This window comes from Eupeodes corollae, chromosome 1 (assembly GCF_945859685.1).
Source record: "Eupeodes corollae chromosome 1, idEupCoro1.1, whole genome shotgun sequence".
In the NCBI taxonomy this organism is placed as follows: domain Eukaryota; kingdom Metazoa; phylum Arthropoda; class Insecta; order Diptera; family Syrphidae; genus Eupeodes; species Eupeodes corollae.
This window is the reverse complement of record NC_079147.1, coordinates 128,512,112-128,531,801: the sequence shown is the minus strand read 5'-3', so window position 1 is coordinate 128,531,801 and position 19,690 is coordinate 128,512,112. Positions and strand designations below refer to the sequence as shown.

Below are 19,690 nucleotides of genomic sequence, written 5' to 3'. Positions count from 1 at the left end.
TACCTAAGTAGATTAGAAGTAAACGCAGTTAATAAAATTGAAGATACGTCGTTAACAACAAATCATAGTGGAATAGAAGAAAGAAATGATCATATAGGAATTTTAGAATTACCTACAAACATGTTTAAGCATCAGATAGAAGTTATAGAATCAGATTAATAATTAAATTAAAAGATGTAGGCGATCATTTTACTGAAGCATTAAAGGAATTTTTGCCCAATCACGGAAAAGTGGCAATTTATTTTCCAAGTGATAATTTATTTTGCAAAATTCAGAAAAAATATGTTGAACTCTACAGCAATCAAGGTAAATTAATATTACTAGGATGCATTGCGCTTTTAAATGATTTAAAAATACAGACGATGCATTGAATCTAATTGGAAAAATTCATGAGAAATTTAATCATAGAGGAATACAAGAAACATACCTTGAATTCAAAAATGAATTCTATTTTCCGAAATTAAGGGAATTAAAAAGAAGATACATTAATAACATGTCAGACAGCGAAACATGATAGAAGCCCGGAGAAAATAATGAGGTTTTACATATGAATATATATATTCCAAGTAAAGATGTTTACTTTTTAACAATTAGAACATATTAAACTTAAAAGAAAAAGTAATAACAGCAGGTAGTGTATATTAGGGTGGGCCGAAAAAACAATTTTTTTTTTATTTGATTCGCAATACCTCACAAAAGTTGTTAATTACCTATCTGAGTAAAACTCTGAAAAAAATTTTCTAAATAAAAAAATATCTTCCGTTCGCGCATTCCATTCAAACTTTTGAAAAGTTGCGAAAATTTGCTAGTCTTTGACTTTTTTTTTTAATAACTAAATTCACTATTATCAAAACGCAATAGGTCCTAATGTTGAATTTAGCGTATAAGAAACCTATAAAAAAAATTGAAATCAGTAGTTTTTCAACATTAACTGACCGCGCAAATCGTGTAAAACATGGTATTTTTACAACTTTTTGCTTAATTTTGATCAAAACTAGTTATGATAAGTACCGCTTATTTCAATCTCCCACCGAAGCTGCGGTTTGAACAGTTCATATGGTCGTATTATAAAGTAATCATCGAATGTAAAAAATCATGCAAAACCGGTTTTCGCTCGGGCAAAATTTACTTTACGCTGGTTACTCTAGATCATATTATGATCTGTTGGGGAAAACCGGTTCTTCCCAACTCTCCCCACTCTTCACCTGAGTGTTTCTCTTTCTCGTTTAAACTTCCTTCCTCAATTATCTACCGTTAACCGAAGTCATATTTGTAAACTGTTTCAAGTTCGTTTTCAACATTTAGTGAATTTTGGTAAAAAATGTCGTCTAAAAAAGTCACTACAAGAAAGGATTTTGAATGCCCGATTCTTGGTAATCCTCGAGATTTTCCAAAACATAAGCTCCCCAATTACGAAGATGTCTTATTGTGCTGCTTCCAAGTAAGGTATGAGATGTCACTCTACACCAACAACAAAAAAGTGAGCTTTAGTGAAGTAGCTAATACGGTTGATACAAAGATAATGAATTTGTATTCAAAAGCTTCCATTCCTTCGGTGACCAAAGAAAGAATAGTGCAACTTATTAATAAGTACCATGATAAGTACTACAAAATCAGAAAATCTTACCATCGTGACATTAAAAAAGCCGATTTCAAAACAAAGATTGACGATTTCAAACATGATTCTGCCTTGCTTTTTGATATGGCTGCGTGTAAATGTCCAATTGTCGTGAACTGCACTTGTAAGAAAACTAAGTTGAGTGAGTGCAAGTGCACGATTTCAATAAACTGTCATTGTGAGAAAGCCAACAAAATTCCAGCTATTGAATTACGATTTATTTATCTACAAAGAAGGTATGGTTTGGGAAAGATTGGGTCGTTGGACTTGCAGAAAACACACAAATTAGCAAAACGGCTTGACAGAAAAACCAAGAACATAGAGCAACAGCCAAGTACGTCGAGAGGAATAATTAAGGAATCTGACGAAAACGTACAGTTTATAAATGTGGAAAAAGATTCTGATAGTGATGATGACTTTGACTCATACGACCCTCCAGTGTGGCACCAAGCTATCAAAAAGAAAAAACCATGGCAGATGAGGATCAATCTTAAATCAAAATGTCTAGCTAGTGATCGTTTTGGAGTCTCTGATCGAGCCACGGCCGCGATCGCGTCATCTTTCCTTCAAGATTTTGGTATCATTAATGACACAGACACTTCCCAAGTTATTGACAAAAATAAAATACGCAGAGGAAAAACTCAAAACAGAAATTTTTTGCAGTGTCAATCGATTGAGAAAGCATTACATGGATTGTACTTTGATGGGAGAAAAGATGAAACAATAGTAATAAAAGAAATTAATTCAAAACGCTTTCGAAAAACTGAGAAAGAAGACCACTATTCTCTCATTCAGGAACCTGGATCAAAATATATTGGCCATGTTTCTCCCACTTCAGGACTCTCCAAAGACATAACTTCTTCTATAGTTGCCTATTTGGCTAAGCAAGGGATTTTCCTTGAAGAACTTGATGTGATTGGGAGTGATGGAACGGTGATTAATACAGGTTGGAAAAAAGGTGTCATTCATCAGATTGAATTGCACGTTGGGAGACCAGTGCAGTGGGCTATTTGTCTGCTGCACTTCAATGAGCTACCGTTCCGCCACCTTTTTCACCACTTGGATGGAGTTACCACAGGGCCAAAATCTTTCAGTGGACCAATTGGGAAAAAACTGGTTTGCTGTGAAAAACTACCGCCGGTTCAATTTGAGTCTGTGGATTGCCCCATACCTTTTATAGACAGAAAGGTCCTGAGTAAGGATCAAATGTACCTACTTGACATTTCTGTTGCCATCAATACTGGTACTATTTCAGAAGATTTGGCGGCCCGTGATCCTGGCCCCCTTTCACATTCAAGTTGGTTGACTGCGGCTAATCGAGTACTTCGATTTTATGTAAGCATGGAAATACCTTCTAAAGAAGTTAAGCAGTTAATACATTTTATTTTAAAATGCTATATGCCTCTGTGGTTCAAAATTAAAAACAGCAAAAAGTTTACAGATGGTCCGAAAATTGTTTTTGAAACCATCAGAACATCACGGTATCTATCTCAAAACTTGCTGCAAGTCATTGACCCTGTGATTGAGCGGAACGCATTTTTCGCTCACCCCGAAAATTTGCTTCTTGCAATGATAGTTGATGAAAATAGATACATCAGAGAACTAGGGTTGCGCCGAATTTGCAAGGCACGATCGCTTATGAAGGGAAAGCCAATTCGAAACTTCAACACTCCGAGGATAAGTTTTGTTGCTACAGACTACACCGACATGATTTGTTGGGACACATTTAAACTTTCTCCTCCTCCCCTTTTAAGAAGGATCACGGATGAAGAAATTAAACAACTGATACACTCTGGCACACCTCTGGCTACTGATTTTGACGATTTTCCTTGTCACACACAAGCAGTAGAAAGGTGTGTAAAGCTCGTTTCTGAAGCTTCAAAAAAAGTGTGTGGAGTAGACGCAAGAGATGGCGTGATAAGAACCACTCTCCTGTCACGGTCCATTATGCCTGAATTTTTAAAAAAATCAGACTTTAAAGTGCAAACTATTTAATGAATTTTTTTTGTTGTTTTATTATTTTATTTTGTTCTAATCATAGTTATTTGAGTAAGCAAATGTGATATACAAAAAATTGGAAAATCGCTCATTTTTGTGAAAAATTGTAACATTTAACTGCTTTGCGCGAACGTTTAACAATAAACATTTATTAAATTCGTTGTTTTTTTGTTTTCTTCATGCCTTAAACTCATCATTAGGACCTATTGCGTTTTTATAATAGTACATTTTGTATTTTTTTTTAAATTAAAGAAAACAGCAAATTTTCACAACTTTTCAAAAGTTTGAATGGAATGCGCGAACGGAAGATATTTTTTTATTTAGAAAATTTTTTCAGAGTTTTACTCAGATAGGTAATTAACAACTTTTGTGAGGTATTGCGAATCAAATAAAAAAAAAATTGTTTTTTCGGCCCACCCTAGTGTATATAACTGTACAATACATTCAACGACATTAAGAAAACCAATAGATTTTATTCAAAACAGAATAATGGTAGAAGATTTAGAAGGGATAGGAAAAAGAATCCAAAAAGTTAAAGAAGATAATATTAATAAGAGCAATCAAAACAAAACAGATTTTGTTGAACCAATTCTAAGTAAAGACTTATACATTAAAGCAGATGTAGTTATAACAGCAAAGAAAATATCCGCAAAATATAAGAAGGAAAAAGTAGAAAAAATTGATAATAAATATTATGTGAATAATAAGAAAATACATAAAACAGATTTCAAGAGAAAGTATAAATATCAAAACATTGATAATATTAATTTAATCTCTTTACAGCCAATATGAAAATCGTAACCTTAATTATATTGTTCGCATTAACTATAGTGGAGTTAATGACTATTCTCATTAAGTGCTTTTTTTTCTATCTTGCGGCCTTGTAGCTTAATCGATGCTTTGCAGTGTTGTTTCCTGCATCACAAGTGCTGCAGAAAGAAAGAAAGACTAAAGTTCGAGACAAAAAAATTTCTGTAAAATGATTCCTTTATCAAAAAACTATGTTCTTTGTTGTAAGGTCACATTTTTCAATACACAGCTTGTGCATTTTGGATACGCTCAGAAGAGGAGAGAGATGTTTTTTAAATGCGTTTTTATTTCTGGAATAATGCTACTCTTCCACAGGAAACTCCCCTATGTGTTCGCATATGTAGGCCCTCACTTTGTCCGAAACTTTAGTTGCCCGAACAAGATGTTTTCCTCTTTTGTCTGGTGAGGGAACTGGCTTTCCAGATCTGACCTTTTGCTGAATTATTCTCAATTTTCTTAAACCTATTCGGAAAAGAGAACAAAGAGCAAACTAACACTCCCCAACTGATTTTTCAGGAAGATTAATGTGATATTCATAGGTTACGTTTCTTTTGCTTCGTTTTGGAGATTTCAGTTGAATGCTCCTAAACAACATTGCATTTTTCGAGTTAACATCTTACTTATAAAACTCACAAGCATTTCTTTTCTTGCGCTCAAATCGATATTTTGTGAACAGTGATAGCGACAGCCCCAAAGCAAAAATCCCTAAAACATTTGGCGCCAAACATAATTTCTTAGATATACTCGAAATATGGTGAATCCATGCTTAAAGACTTGAGATGAGTAGAATGAGCAGGGTTCGGACTTCTGATTAAAAATTTTGAAAAAAACCGTAGCAAAAATTAGTTTTCAAAGAATAGCTAATCATTACTCAATCATTTAATTGAAAATACAATTTAATCCGAATTTGGCAGTTTCTCGTAAGAGGCAGTACCCGTGAGAAAAACTTTAGATAAGCAGGGATCGAATCCAAGACCTCTGGCATGACAGTGCAACGCACTAACCATCATGCCACTGGCACAATATGTAAGTTAAGTTAAGGTGGCGCTACAGTCCTGTGTGAACTAGGGCCTCACCCAACAAACTTCTCCATCTAGCTCGGTCCCTAGCTAGAGGTCTCCAGTTTCGCGCTCCAAGTTGGATGAGGTCACTTTCCACTTGTGCGCGCCACCTGATCCGCAATCTTCCTCTACTGCGCTGTCCTGTGGGTGTGGATTCCAAGACTTTCCAGGCCGGAGCATTGGTTTCCATGCTCTCTACGTGACCCAGCCATCTTAGTCGTTGGACTTTTACCCTTCTGGTTAAGGCTACGTCGCTGTACAGCCCGTACAGCTCGTCGTTCCATCTTCTCCTCCACTCCCCTTCGATGCATACGGGGCCGTAGATCACACGAAGAACTTTTCTCTCTAACCGACCCAAGGTGCTTTCATCCGCTTTTGTCATAGCCCATGCTTCTGCACTGTATAGCAGAACGGGGATGATAAGGGTCTTATATAGCAACACTTTGGTCCCTCGAGAGAGGACTTTAACACTCAATTGCTTTCTTAGCCCAAAGAAACAGCGGTTAGCAAGAGTTGTTCTGCGTTTGATCTCAGCGCTGGTGTTGTTTTCTGCGTTTACAGAGGAGCCTAGGTAGACGAAGTCCTTGACTACCTCAAGGTTACGTCTGTCTGGTTACATTTTGACCAAGACGTCGGTGTTGTATGTCCTTTCTAGACGACAGCATGTATTTTGTTTTGCCCTCATTAACCGTTAAACCATTTTTGGCGCCTCTGCCTCAATACTCACAAAAGCCCCATTGACATCACGCTGTGTTCTTCTGGTTATGTCAATGTCATGAGCATATGCTAGTAATTGGACAGTTTTTTGAATGATAGTGCCTCCAGTGTTGACGTGTGAGCTCTGTACTATTCTTTTAAGCTCGATGTTAAAAAATCACATGACAGCGCATCAGTTGTTTCCAACCTTTATATTGAGCAGCGTAAATTCTCCATGGTCATCCTGCACAAACGGATCAGGTTGTTGACGATGGGCTTTAGACGTTCACATATTACGTCAGAGAATATTTTATAGGCGATGTTAAGTATACTGATTCCTCTATAGTTGGTGCAGTTTAAAGGCTCTTCTTTTTTACAACATGTATTGGTTTACTATTTTTTTCAATATAAAAAGGAAGTAGAACTTGAAAAGCGAAGAAGATTCTATACCGAAGTAATCTACTTCTTTAAAATTAAAATCATTTTGAAGAAAATGCACCGCATTGTATCAAGACCTACACATAAATGATGAAAACCAACAGTCATTTATGGCGATTTAGATTTTAGGGATTTCGTTTGTGGATTCTGGGGATTTTGTTTTTGGAGATTTTGTACTTGGGGATAACGAATTTGTGGATTTTTTAATGTGTGGAGATTTTGGTTTTTGGACATTTTCAACTTGAGTATAATGTCGGTATCCCATAGCGATAGTTTATGCTAGGTTCACACAAGTTTCCATTATTGACTATTTTTTGTTCATAACAACACCTTTTTGAGAAATATATTTCTTACCTTGTGCTTTTATCAAGTCAGCTTTTCGTTTTTTCCATTGGGTATGATGTCACAGTGGTACCCGTGGCATGATGGTTAGTGCGTTGGACTGTCATGCTAGAGGTCTTGGGTTCGATCCCTGCCTATGCCATCTAAAGTCTTTTCACGGGTACTGCCTCTTGCGAGGAATTGACAAATTCTCCAAGAGTAACTATTGTCATGAAAAAGTGCTTTCTCAAAATTAGCCGTTCGGAGTCGGCATATAAACTGTAGGTCCCCTCCATTCCTGGCAACATTACTCGCACACAGGAATGGTTGAGAGTTGTAAGTCACTAGGCCTTGGTTCTCAACGGACTGTCGCGCCACCCAATTTATTTTATTTTTATTTTTATGATGTCACAGAAGGGGCATCAGTTTCAGTACCTCTGTATTAAAATTTAAGTACCTATACCTAGGAACTGTACACAGGGATGTTTTCATATTACTTTGACATTCTTTCTTATGAGTTGTATTTGAAAATTTACGAATTGGCGATTTTTCTTCGGGGCTTTCCGTTAAAAGTATTGGGTATGGTTTTTTTTTAATAACAAACAACTGAGAATAAGTTTTTCTCTCCGGTAGCTTCTTGATTCGTTTTGAACATCTGCATCATTTTAAACGAATACGTTACACGTTAAGTAAAAGTCAATTAAATTCACTGATTTAGTTCAATAAATTGAAATAAATACCGGGTGACTTGTTTGAGAAGATTGTAAATTTGACAATTCGCAAATTAAAAATTCCTTACTGCTGGTGGGGGGAAGTATAAAATAACGAACTGGTATGTTGCCGTTTTAATAGCAAGTGAAGTTTATTATTATGAATTTCCTACTTTTATACAAAATAAATGCTTACTGAACTATTTTCAAATAAATTCAATGATTTTCAATGGTGTATGCTGTTGCGTCGCGGCGACGACGCGTTCGGTGCTTTTTGTTAGTGGTGTCATATTGGTTGGAATATTGCTGTTGTTGTTACAACGCAGTGCTGTTTGTGGGTGGTGTCATCTTTGTTGCATTGTTTCTGTTGTTGTCACAACATGCCGGGCCACTCAGACTGGAGACACAGAGAAATCGATATCATCAAAGGTAGCATCAGTGATTGATGGTTTCTTTCTTACTGTCTCAGTTCCTTTTGTTCGCTTAGGTAGTTCAGGTCTTCTTCGAACTATGATAACCACAATAATGAGGCAGATTATAACCAGGAACCCAGCAGATCCAAATAGTGAATACTGATGAATTCAGTGGGTCCTGATTTCTTTCAAAATATTTTCTTGACTTCTTTGAAGCTCTTTTGCCTGTTTCATGCAGGAATATTTGACTTTCGTAAGATCGGTTGTTGTTACTCCATTTAAAAAATCAGCGAACTTAACTGCTCAGAGAGGTTGAATGATGGCAAAACTGAAGATTTAAATCTGCTTGTTATGTATCAAGCAGTTTGATGGCAGCTTCATTATCCCACAAACTCTTAATATAGTAGGTATTGAATCTAAGTCGCAATTGGTGTTAACTGTTGTAGAATTTGGGACACTATAAATCCAAGTGTTCTGTTGATGCATATCAATCATGTATAGTGGAATATATTTTACAGACATGAATCTATTGGTTGTCGATTGTTTTGAATTATTTTCATTTCATATAAACTGTCTGAGTATCCACCTGTGTATAGCGGGTGTTGGAGAGTCCACCAGTAAGTTTCAAATGGCTATTCCTTGCAAACGCGAAAATTCTTCTTTGTTAATTGGATGTAGTGGTTTCTTTGTAAATTTACCAGCAAATAGTTTGATAATGGAACGATGCAAGTGAAATTTCCATTGTTGAAGTTTAGGACTGCGAGCACCTTATATAACTTAAATTCTTCGTTGTATAGCAAAGGTAAGGTAATTTCCATTATAATATTGCTACCATTTGCCCTTCTTCTCAAACTTAAGGTTTTATATAGTTGTAGGATTGATTCGTGATGCCTCTCTCCAGGAATCATCAATGTCCGGGGGATATTTTCATGAATTTTCGTTAGTTCGTTTTTAAATTGTTGCACTGTAAGGATAAGTGGATGTATCCCTCCAGAATGTGTTGAGAGCAACATCTCGAGTAATATGTTTTGAGTCGATTTATAATTTATCATTATAAGGATGGCATTTAGAGCTGCTGAGAAAAACAATTTCAGGTTTTCGTACCTTTTTGTTTCGTTTGTAAGTTTAGAAACAATTGTACTTAATAGCTGAATTTCTCGCTGATTTTCTAATTGTTCCTTTTTAAAAATGTTAACAGTTGACTCAATAATTGTCGTCTGATTTTTCAGTAGGTCTATTATCTGTTTTTCATTTTCGTTTGCCGTTGCAATTGTCTCCTCATACTTGTCAGCGAATCTTTGATCAAGTATTCCAAAAAGTTCGTTGGTCACCGTTCCAATAAAATCAAATGGTGACCGTTTTTGTCTTCTTGCCGAGTCCTCATTAACATGAAGAAGGATTTCGTTGTTGAAGTTGATGTTTGAATTGAATCAACGTTTTGTCACATAATGTAATTTGACTTCAACAAGTTCTGTTGATCCGCAAAATAATTCCATTGAGTAAGTTAATTTTGTGAAAGTTTCGTACTCGTTCCAATAGTTTCTCATGTTGAAAAACAAAATCATTTTCCAAGAACTAGAAATTAAATTGGCTTGTCCCACATCTTCAAAATAAATTCTTGGCTGACTTTGAAATGGTGTGATTTCGACCTCAAGCTGACGGGTTGGGGGAAGGAAGTAGTCAAGCTCAGCATTCCGAATAGTATGAATAGCCAAAAGAATGGCTGAGCTATATTCGTTTATAAGTTGACTTGTTGGACTTGTGTTTCTTGTTGTTCATTTTAGTGATGGTTTTAGTTAAGTGATGGGCCTTTAAAAGTTCGAACGAATTTTTCGGTGCCAGATCTTCCAAAAATCTTGAGTAATTTTTTTTGCCATGGAGATCGGAATGTTTTATTTTCGTCTATAATCGTTTCGGGCACTGCATTATAAGCAGTTCCTATCAACAAATGTCCAGGAGTTAGAATTGTGGTGTCATCAACATCGTTTTCGGTTGCCGTAAGTGGTCGAGAGTTTAAACAACTTTCTATTTGTGTCAGTTCTTTAAATGTAAGCATGGTTTCGCCAATTACTCTTTTAAGATGATAATTGGTCGACTTGACACTTGATTCCCACAGTCCTCCAAAGTGGGCTGATGCGGGTGGTATAACGTGCCATTCAATTTCGTCTTTCACTCTTGATGATGCATCTTCTTCATGACGCTTGTTGATTGGATATTGTTTCCGTTTAAAAGTGGGTTTTAGGATAGTAAATTATGGCTATTAAGAATAAGGTTTTTCGTTTTGTGCGCACGGTATCCACGCTTGTGTCCAAGCTGACCTTAAACTGGAAAGTGTCACTTAAAGGATTCCAGTGGATTCCCAAAGTTTTTATTGTCTCTTCCTTCATGACGTCTATTTTCTGTTGATTTTGAAATTCGATTGGTATATGCTTAAGCAGTTTTTTGTTGTTAGCAGCCCATTTCGGAGATGAAAACCTGCACCACTTGACCATTTAATTGCTCTTGAGCTTTGCACTCTGCCGTCGGGACATTACATCATCGACATAAAAGTCATATTTGACTATTTCTGCAGCGATAAGGAACTTCTGTTCCTATTGTCAGGTATGGAGCAGATGCCGTTCCATAAGTGATAGTAGTGAGTTTATACTCTTTAATGGGTCGATCATTAGAACTTCTCCACAAAATTCTCTGATAGTCTTGGTGGTCTTCGTGTAGTTCGATTTGGCAGTACATCTTTTCTATGTCTGAAGTAAACACGTACTTATGTTTCCTCTATCTTGTCAGAATTGTTGTAATGTCGTCTTGTTGTTTTGGGCCAACTAACATTAGTTGGTTTAGACTTTAGACTCACTTCTGTGGTCGATTTTGCCGACACATCAAATACAAATCTTAGTTTTGTTGTTATACTTGTAGGTTGAATGACGGCATGTGCCCCACCTCTAGTAACTCATTTATTACTTGTGTATATTCAAGTTAAAGATTCTGGTTCTTGTTTAGTTGAGTTTCTAATTGATTTAATCCCGCCATTGATCGATTTTTGGATACGCCTAGTTGCATTGTTTCTTGGTTGAATGGGATTTGCTATTGTGATTGCTTGTCATGCCGTAAGCATTTCAAGCAGAGCTTAGCTTGTTTGGAAAGCTTCCATCTTTCTTTTGTTGTTGCACTTAAGAATTTTCGACATATGTATATCAAATGTTCGGCTTTGCAAATGGGGCATTGGAGATGTTTTGTATCGATGTAGAAGTTTCGAAGTGTATGCTTCGGTTCATCAAACGATTTGTTTTTCATCTTTGTGGAAGCAAGGACATTAAGAGCTTGGTAACGTCTTCCTAGAAAGTCCAAAAGTGTCTTCAGAATTGGAATTTTGTTTGGTTCTGCTAGTCCCATGATGTTGTGGCGAAACCCATGTTCTTAAGTGCTGCCAGTACTTGCATTAAGTTCCCCAAAAACGTTGCTTGTCCAAATAAAATATTATTTTAATTGCTTTATTTCTTTTTTATATTTGATTTAAGTTCTAGTAGTTCTACAGATAATGTGGAATTGCTTCCAAGTTATGACCTGTTGTTTATGATTTTCTTATTAGACTAACTATGTATACAGAAATTTTAAAATCAGAGACAAATTCGTATACAAAACTAAATTATCTTTTTGGAAAAATAAATTGATGACAAAGATGCTCGGATGATAGAGAATATCACGCTTTGCATTCAATGCAATAAGATATCTTGTTTATCCCAAAGTTTTGAGGAGAAGAAAGAATAATCTATACGTTGCAATAATACAATACAACGAGATATGTATATCTAGTTATTTTATTAAATTAAAGATACTGTTATGGATATGGGGTGGTAAGGTTCATAACATTTGATGGCATCAAAAATGTTTTTGATCGACGTTGCTTATGGTATGTTATTTGACTGTCCAGCCTTAAACATCTTTTCTAGATGAATAGATACAATTTTTCTTTCGTTATTGTAACAGATTTTTAAAATTTCCCACGCACAATTGTAGTTTTCACTTGCATAGGTTAGATGTTTGATTAGATGGAGCGCCTCTCCCTCTAGATGTGTCTTCAAATATTCTATTTTTTCTGATGTGGTGAGGCTACTTCTATTGTGTATGATTGTGGAGAAAAGATCACAAACTGGTTGCCATTCTAATAAATTTCCTTTGAAGGTCGGAATTTTCAGCCTCGGAAGCATTGATTCTGGCTTCGCTTCTTTCGGCTTGTTTTAATTGTTGCCATTGACTTAATTTGATGTCATTTGGTGAGGGAATCTATTAATGTCCTGTTTAACACCCTTATACTCCTTTTTTGACACGTCCGGTACCTTCAGATCTTCCTCTTATGCATTTGATCTTCATGCAGCTCGGTAATGTTTCGAAATTGCTCAAGTAAAATTTTTTGTAGGTACTCATGTATTTACTTAGAGTAGTCATAGAAAGTTTGCTTAAATCCTTCCAGGTTTTCAACTATGGCGGTGACTTTAAGTCTTAGATTTTTCAACTATTGCGTCTGCACTGTCTTTGGGCTTCCTTCACTTTCATTCCTTTTTTCCAGTTCTGGGATAATTCCATGTAATTTTTTCTTAAGTCCTGTGAACATCGATTTCACTAGGTTATATGTATCCCTTTGCATGTAAGGAGTGTCTTTCTTTACTGTTGACACTATTTTTTGATGGTTTGAGTCAAACTCAGGCCATAGTGCACTCAGACGTTGGAGTCTTTCTTCTTTGTACCTGAGGGTTTTCCTTGACGCTCTGTCCGTATCAACATTTCTATTCAATGTTTCGATATCTTCAGCCAAGGTTTTTTGCTTGGCTACAATGATAAAAACTTCAGCTTCGTCCAACATTTTTATTTTGTATGTATGTATTGTTTTTATTTATTTAATTTATTTGTATTGTAGTTTTATTTTGTATAATAGCTTACCTTGTATTTATTCGTAATTTGTAAGTATTTTTTCTTGATTTAGATAACTTTTTGTAGATTTAAAATATATACCAATGTCAGGTAACGCTTCACTGTTTCTTCTTCTCGAAGAGCAAGTGTAAATTTGACAATTCGCAAATAAAAAATTAAAAAATAACGAACTGGTAAATTGCCGTTTTAATAGCAAGTGAAGTTTATTATTATGAATTTCCTACTTTTATAAAAAATAGATGCTTAGTGAACTATTTTCAAATAAAAGAATGCCAAAATTATTTTAATATAAAAATTTATATGATACAATTCAATGAAATATGAATATGTTCTTGTTAAAAGTGCATGCCGTTGCGTCGCGACGACGACGCGTGCAGTCCTTTTTGTTAGTAATGTCATATTGGTTGATATATTGCTGTTGTTTTTACAACGCAGTGCCGTCTGTGGGTGGTGTCATCCTTGTTAGATTATATTTCTGTTGTTATCACAACATAGATTTTTCGATTCGATTTCGAAGATTTAATGGCACAACAATGAATTAAAATTAATTATGTCGTCTACAAGAATTTAATAGTAATAATCTATTTCACTTATCAACCAATATTCAAAATAAGATACATCATCATAGCAAGTGCAGGAAAATATCCCTTATGAATTCACTACTATCACACATGTGTAAAATATAATGGTTTCAAATTGTGTGTAAAACTATACAAAATATAGAGCCATCATTAAGTCATCTGCGCAGCAATATCCAAATTAGAAGTTGTCTGTTTTAATAATATGTGTCTTACCAATATTGTCGCAAACTACAGTGCATTCATAGTTTGATGAATTTTTCATAAATAAACGAAAATAAATTTTGAATAAAGGTGTTAACTACGCACATAACACCTTTATTCACAAAATTAATAATTCAGATATCATTATTTTTGTGTAAAAAGGGCTCAAACGCATTAAACACATTCATCCACACAGATTATTACCGAAGTATTTATATTTAACGCCTTCATCTTTGGCTGAATACGAATCTATAGGTGATTTAAAATAAAAATAACACTTAACATTGGTAAATTAAAATGCTTGTTTCCAGTTTGTCCCTTAATTGTATGAATTTACGAGTAAAAACCCATTCTAAAAATTGTGTCCTCTTTCTATTAGTTGGTAGTGTATGATCAATTATTCCTTTGCATTTATGCTTGGATCTTAGAGAATGAATGCATGCAGAGCTTGCGAAAGGCAGCCAAATAGAAAAATTGGACCCAATTAAACCGTGTTTGTGTTAAAAAAAACTAAGTGATACCATTATCGTTCCGGTTTATTGCTGTTTTTAAGGACTTGTGTTTACGCCGACGTTTTTTTTTTTTTATTTTTTTTTATTTATTTATCTACAAGCGATTTGCTTAACAGATGCAATTACAAAAAATGTTTACTTATTTATTTAAAATATAAACTTACACAATAATTCAATTTTAAATGTATCTCGAGATAAATGAAAATCAAAAATAACACATACTTCATTGAACGAGGAATATTGGTTCGTGATATTGGTTCATTTTTTCAATAATTTGTTTTATGCAGTTTTTCAAAAAGGAAACAACTTGTTCTTTACTGTCTAGATGGTACATAAATGGAAATCTTAGAAAGCAAAAACGGACTTTTTATATGATAGCAAAGTATATCTCTCACAAACATTACATCATGAATTTTTCTTCTAGATTCTAGAGATTTTATCCCGAGCAATTGGCACCTAGCTTTATAGTCTGGACTAAAATTCCAACGCATTTTACGAAACACAAATTTAGTAAACCGCCTTTATACCTGTTCAATTCTATCAGAATGAACTCTATAGCATGGGTTCCAATTCACATCAGCATATTCGATTGTTGACCTAACTAGTGAGGTATAAAGGGTTAGTTAAACATATGGATTCGTAAAATCCTTACTATTCCTTTTAATGAAACCAACAAGGGTGTTCGCCTTATCCACAATGAAATCTGTATGCTTTTTTGGAGACAAAGTATTATTAAAAATAACGCCTAGAACTTTGATATTGTTAACTTAAGTCAAAAGATTCGATTCGATTTTATATGGAAAATTAGGAGCTAATGCAGATTTAGAAAATTATATAGCTTTGCATTTTAAAATATTAAGTTTCAAACTGTTCAAAGAACACCTCGTAGAAATATGGTCCAAATCTTGTTGAATTCTTACACAATCATCAATGGTTTTAATTTTAAAGTACAGTTTTAAATCATCAGCATATAATAGATAATTACAATTTTGTATTATTTCAAATATATCATTAATATATATTAGGAAAAGTAAGGGGCCAAGATGACTCCCTTGCGGAACGCCGGAGGTACATTTTATACTTCTCGAAAATTTGTGGTCAATAATTACTCGTTGAGTTCTGGTTTCTAAATACGAAGAGATCCATTGAAGCATCTAAGAATGAAAACCAAAATATTGAAGCTTTTTCAGTAAAATAATATGATCTACCGAATCAAAAGCTTTACGAAAATCGGTGTAAATAGCATCTACTTGACATTTATTCTCCATTGCATTTAGGACATATGAAGAGAAAACAGCCAAATTAGTCACAGTAGACCGACCTGATACGAAGCCATTTTGTGACTCAGATAAGCATTCCTTTATCATAAATTGTATTTTATCTTTAACCAAACTTTCGAAAAGTTTGGGGATGGCTGAGAGCTTGCAGATTCTCTATAATAGATTTTTAGAACCTGCCTTGAATATAGGAACAATAAATGCTTCTTTCCATTCTGGTAAAAAGAACCCCATGGACAATAGGTTAGGTTATAGTGGCTGTCCAAGATGGAAACGGACACACTTAGGCCAGTTTAATGGCCCATTGTGATACCACATGAATCTTGAGGCTTCCTCCTAAGATCAATGGAACCAGTTAGAGTCCCTTACGAAACGTGAGAGGCTGATTATACTGATATGCTTTAGATCGTTTAGATCGTTAAAGAAGAATTCTCCTAGGTAATTATTGCGTTTTCGAGCTAGAGCAGGGCATGTGCAGAGAAGATGAAGAACCGTTTCTTCCTCTTCCTCGTCCAAACAGCTTCTGCAAAAGTCATTTGAGAATACGCCTAGTCTCGTGGCGTGCTTTTCTATTAGACAGTGTCCGGTTATGACACCTATTATAGCTTATATGCGATCTGCTTAGAGAGAGCAAGCACCTTGAACGTTTTAAATCCAGTGTTGGCCAGATGTTTTTTGTGGCTTGACACGTGGTGATGTTGGTCCACCTGGTGCCTGCCCTCCTCGCAGCGTCTTGCATTAGTAGCAGTTTACAAGTAGCGATTGATATGCCAGTACTTGCCAAACGTGGTAGGATGGGCTGTACTGTACCGTTCCTGGCGAGTTCATCTGCCTTACAGTTACCTGGAATGTCTCTATGGCCCGGCACCCAGCAAAGGTGAATATTAAACTGTTGCGCCATCTCCATTAGAGATGCTCGACAATTATGGACTGTTATAGAGTTTGTAGAGACAGAGTCCAGAGATTTGATAGCGGCCTGGCTGTCGGAGAAAATACGGATATCAGATGTTGATATCACGTTTTCTTTGAGCCAAGACAAGACTTCCTTAATCGCCAAAAGTTCCGCCTGGAACACGCTACAATGATTGGGAAGGCGGAATGAGAGACTTAATTTCAGTCGTTCAGAGTACACACCACCACCAACCCCTTCTTTGGTTTTTGAGCCATCTGTGTAAAAGTGGATTGACTCATCCTCTAAGAATGTCCTATCCTCCCAAAAAGATCTTGTAGGTATAGAAATCTGGAAATTCCTGTAAAATTGTAGTTGGGGGATGGTGTAGTCTGTGTGCTTTGGAATTGATTCTAAGAACCTTACAATTACGGAGTTGCCAATGTTGTTGTTAGTCCACTGCGACGAAGCATTGGGGCGAATAGCCGAGCTTGCAGCTATTTGTTTGCTAAACATGTCAAGAGGTGTAAGGTAGAGCAAGGTGTCCAGTGCCGCAGACGGGGTCGTGCGAAGCGATCCTCTTATACATAGGCAGGCTGAACGTTGGACTTTATTTAACTTATCCCTGTTTATACCTTTCTCTAAAGCAGGCCACCATACTGCCACACCGTACGTTAAAATCGGTCTGATTACCGATGTGTATAGCCAATGCGTGATTCTGGGCTGTAAACTCCATTTATTACCAATAGCTTTTTTGCAAGAAAAGAGAGCTACAGTAGCTTTTTGACTCTTTCCTGTACGTTTCCAATTTAGTTTTTTGTCTAAGACAAGACCTAGGTATTTAGCCTCGTCTGAGAATTTTAATTGGATTCCTTTAATATAAGGAGGGTTGACAAATGGAATTTTGTATCTCCTCGAAAATAAGACCAGATCGGTTTTGTGTGGGTTAACACCCATTCCACACCGATCAGCCCAAAGTATTAGTCTGTCTAAGGCATTTTGTAAGAGTAGCAACGTCGTCCGCATAAGCTATCACTCTGAAACCCTCCGCATCGAGACTAGTTATTATTTCATTCACCACTAGGTTCCAGAGGAGAGGGGATAGAACACCACCTTGCGGTGTCCCTCTACTAACGAATCGTCTGCAAGAAGAGTTGCCCAGTTTTGAGTTAATTATTCTGCTAGTAAGCATTAAATGAATTAACTCCCGAAGCGAACTATCTACGTTTAGAGATGTCAGTGCAGATGTGATTGCAGATGTGTCCACGTTGTTAAAAGCACCTTCGATGTCAAGGAAAGCAACCAAAGTGAACTCTTTATGATGGAGGGAATATTCGACGGTGCTTACCAAAGTGTGTAACGCTGTTTCCACCGATTTACCTTTACAGTAGGCATGTTGAGACGAAGACCGAAGTCTTGTATCGATGCGTGTCCTTAAATGGATATCAATCAATCTTTCCGGGGTCTTAAGAAGGAATGATGATAGACTTATAGGTCGTAGATCTTTAGGATTGACTTGGGAGCATTTACCTGCTTTAGGTATAAAAACAACTTTAACTTCTCTCCATGCCGAGGGAACATGGACCAGGTAAAGACATCTGGTAAAAATTGCCTCTAGGATTGGTGCAATTATATCAGAAGCCTTTTGTAAATCGACTGGTATTATACCATCTGGTCCAGCAGCTTTAAATGGTTTGAAGCTGTTGAGAGCCCATTGTAGCTTATCCTTTGTGATTAGACTTTGTGGATATGTTGAATTTGTACTTGAACGTATAAAACGGTTGCAAGTTTCGGTAAGAGAACTACCAGGAAAGTGAGTGTCCAATAATAAGTTCAGCGATTCATTACTTGAATTTGTCCAGGAGCGGTCTGTATTTTTCAAGCAGCTTGGCATAGCTGGATTAGTTGAAAGAATTTTCCGTAACCTAGAGGCTTCAGAAGTTTCTTCTATCATGCCACAGAAGGATCGCCAAGAAGATCGCTTGGATTTCTCTAGTGCCTTCTTGTAGATTCTTAGGGATTCTTTGTAGGAGTCCCAATGAGAGGCTAGTCTTGCAGCTTTGGCCCGGTTGAAAAGTTTCCTGCATTCCTTTCTGTCAAGTCAAGCTCTGAGGCCCACCATTGTGGTTTCCTCTTTCCTCTTATGTGTATAAGTGGACAAGCAATTTCTAGCGATCTGTTCATAGCTGAGGTAAGGTCATTGACTTTGTTGTCAAGTTCGTTAGCGTTAGAGGAAGGACTAGATAGTCCAGGTTCTAGTAAACTCTGTAATGAGTTTCTGTATAAAGCCCAGTCAGTTTTCCGATAGTTTCGAAAAGTCAATGGACTCGGGTTATCATCCACATTTATATTGAACTGGATATATCTATAATCAGAGAACGAGTGTTCTTTGGATACTTTCCAGTCCAAGATCATATGGTGTATACTATCTCAGACAAGAGTTATGTTTAAGACTTCTTGTCGAGTTTTAGTTATGAAGGTTGGTTCATTACCAACATTACTTACTAAGAGGTTAGTACCAAGAATATAATCAAAAAGAGACTCACCTCTGTCGTTGATATTCGTACTGCCCCATACAGTATGATGAGCGTTAGCATCGCTCCCAATAATTAGGCGGATCCTTTGCCTTTCCGCTTCAGCGACGACTTTCTCCAGAGTTTTTCCAGGGAGAGGGCCAAGGTGGTCATGCCCAAGATACGCTGATACCAGCCAGAAACTTCCTTTGGTTGTTTCCAGCCTGGCTACGGTGGTATCTTTGTCACTGAAACGATGGAGTAAAAATACATTAATGCTACGTTTCACTAGTATGCAAGATCTCCATGGACAATAAGTTGTTGAACAATTTCAACAGAGGCAAACAAAGAGAATCACTACAATTTTTACAAATGCTAGATGGTATTCCATCGGCACCGCAACTATTATTTATTTTAAGGGTATGAAGCGCTACTGAAACCTCATCGAAAGTCAATTCCATTTAACCAATGTAAACTTTTTCTTCCAAGTTTGAAACAAAAGTGTTAATTGGGGAGCAGTAAACAGACTCAAAAAAGTTCCAAATAAGTATCAACATTTGATGAATTGACTCCTTTATAACTAACATTGTGAGGAATCCTAGATGACTTTCTTTTAGAGTTTATGAAAGACCAAAACTAATGCGAACAGCAATTATTATGCCACCAAGCTCAAGTGAAGTTTTGCACCGATCAACACGAAAGACATTGTTAAAAATATTTCTGTGG

General features: G+C 36.2%; 1 protein-coding gene across 1 annotated transcript in view; it reads left to right on the top strand.

Moving 5' to 3' along the window:
- LOC129938394 (E3 ubiquitin-protein ligase HRD1) overlaps window positions 1–19,690 on the top strand; it is a 73,147-nt gene that overhangs the window by 34,444 nt on the left and 19,013 nt on the right. The gene's annotated exons all lie outside the window — the stretch shown is intronic.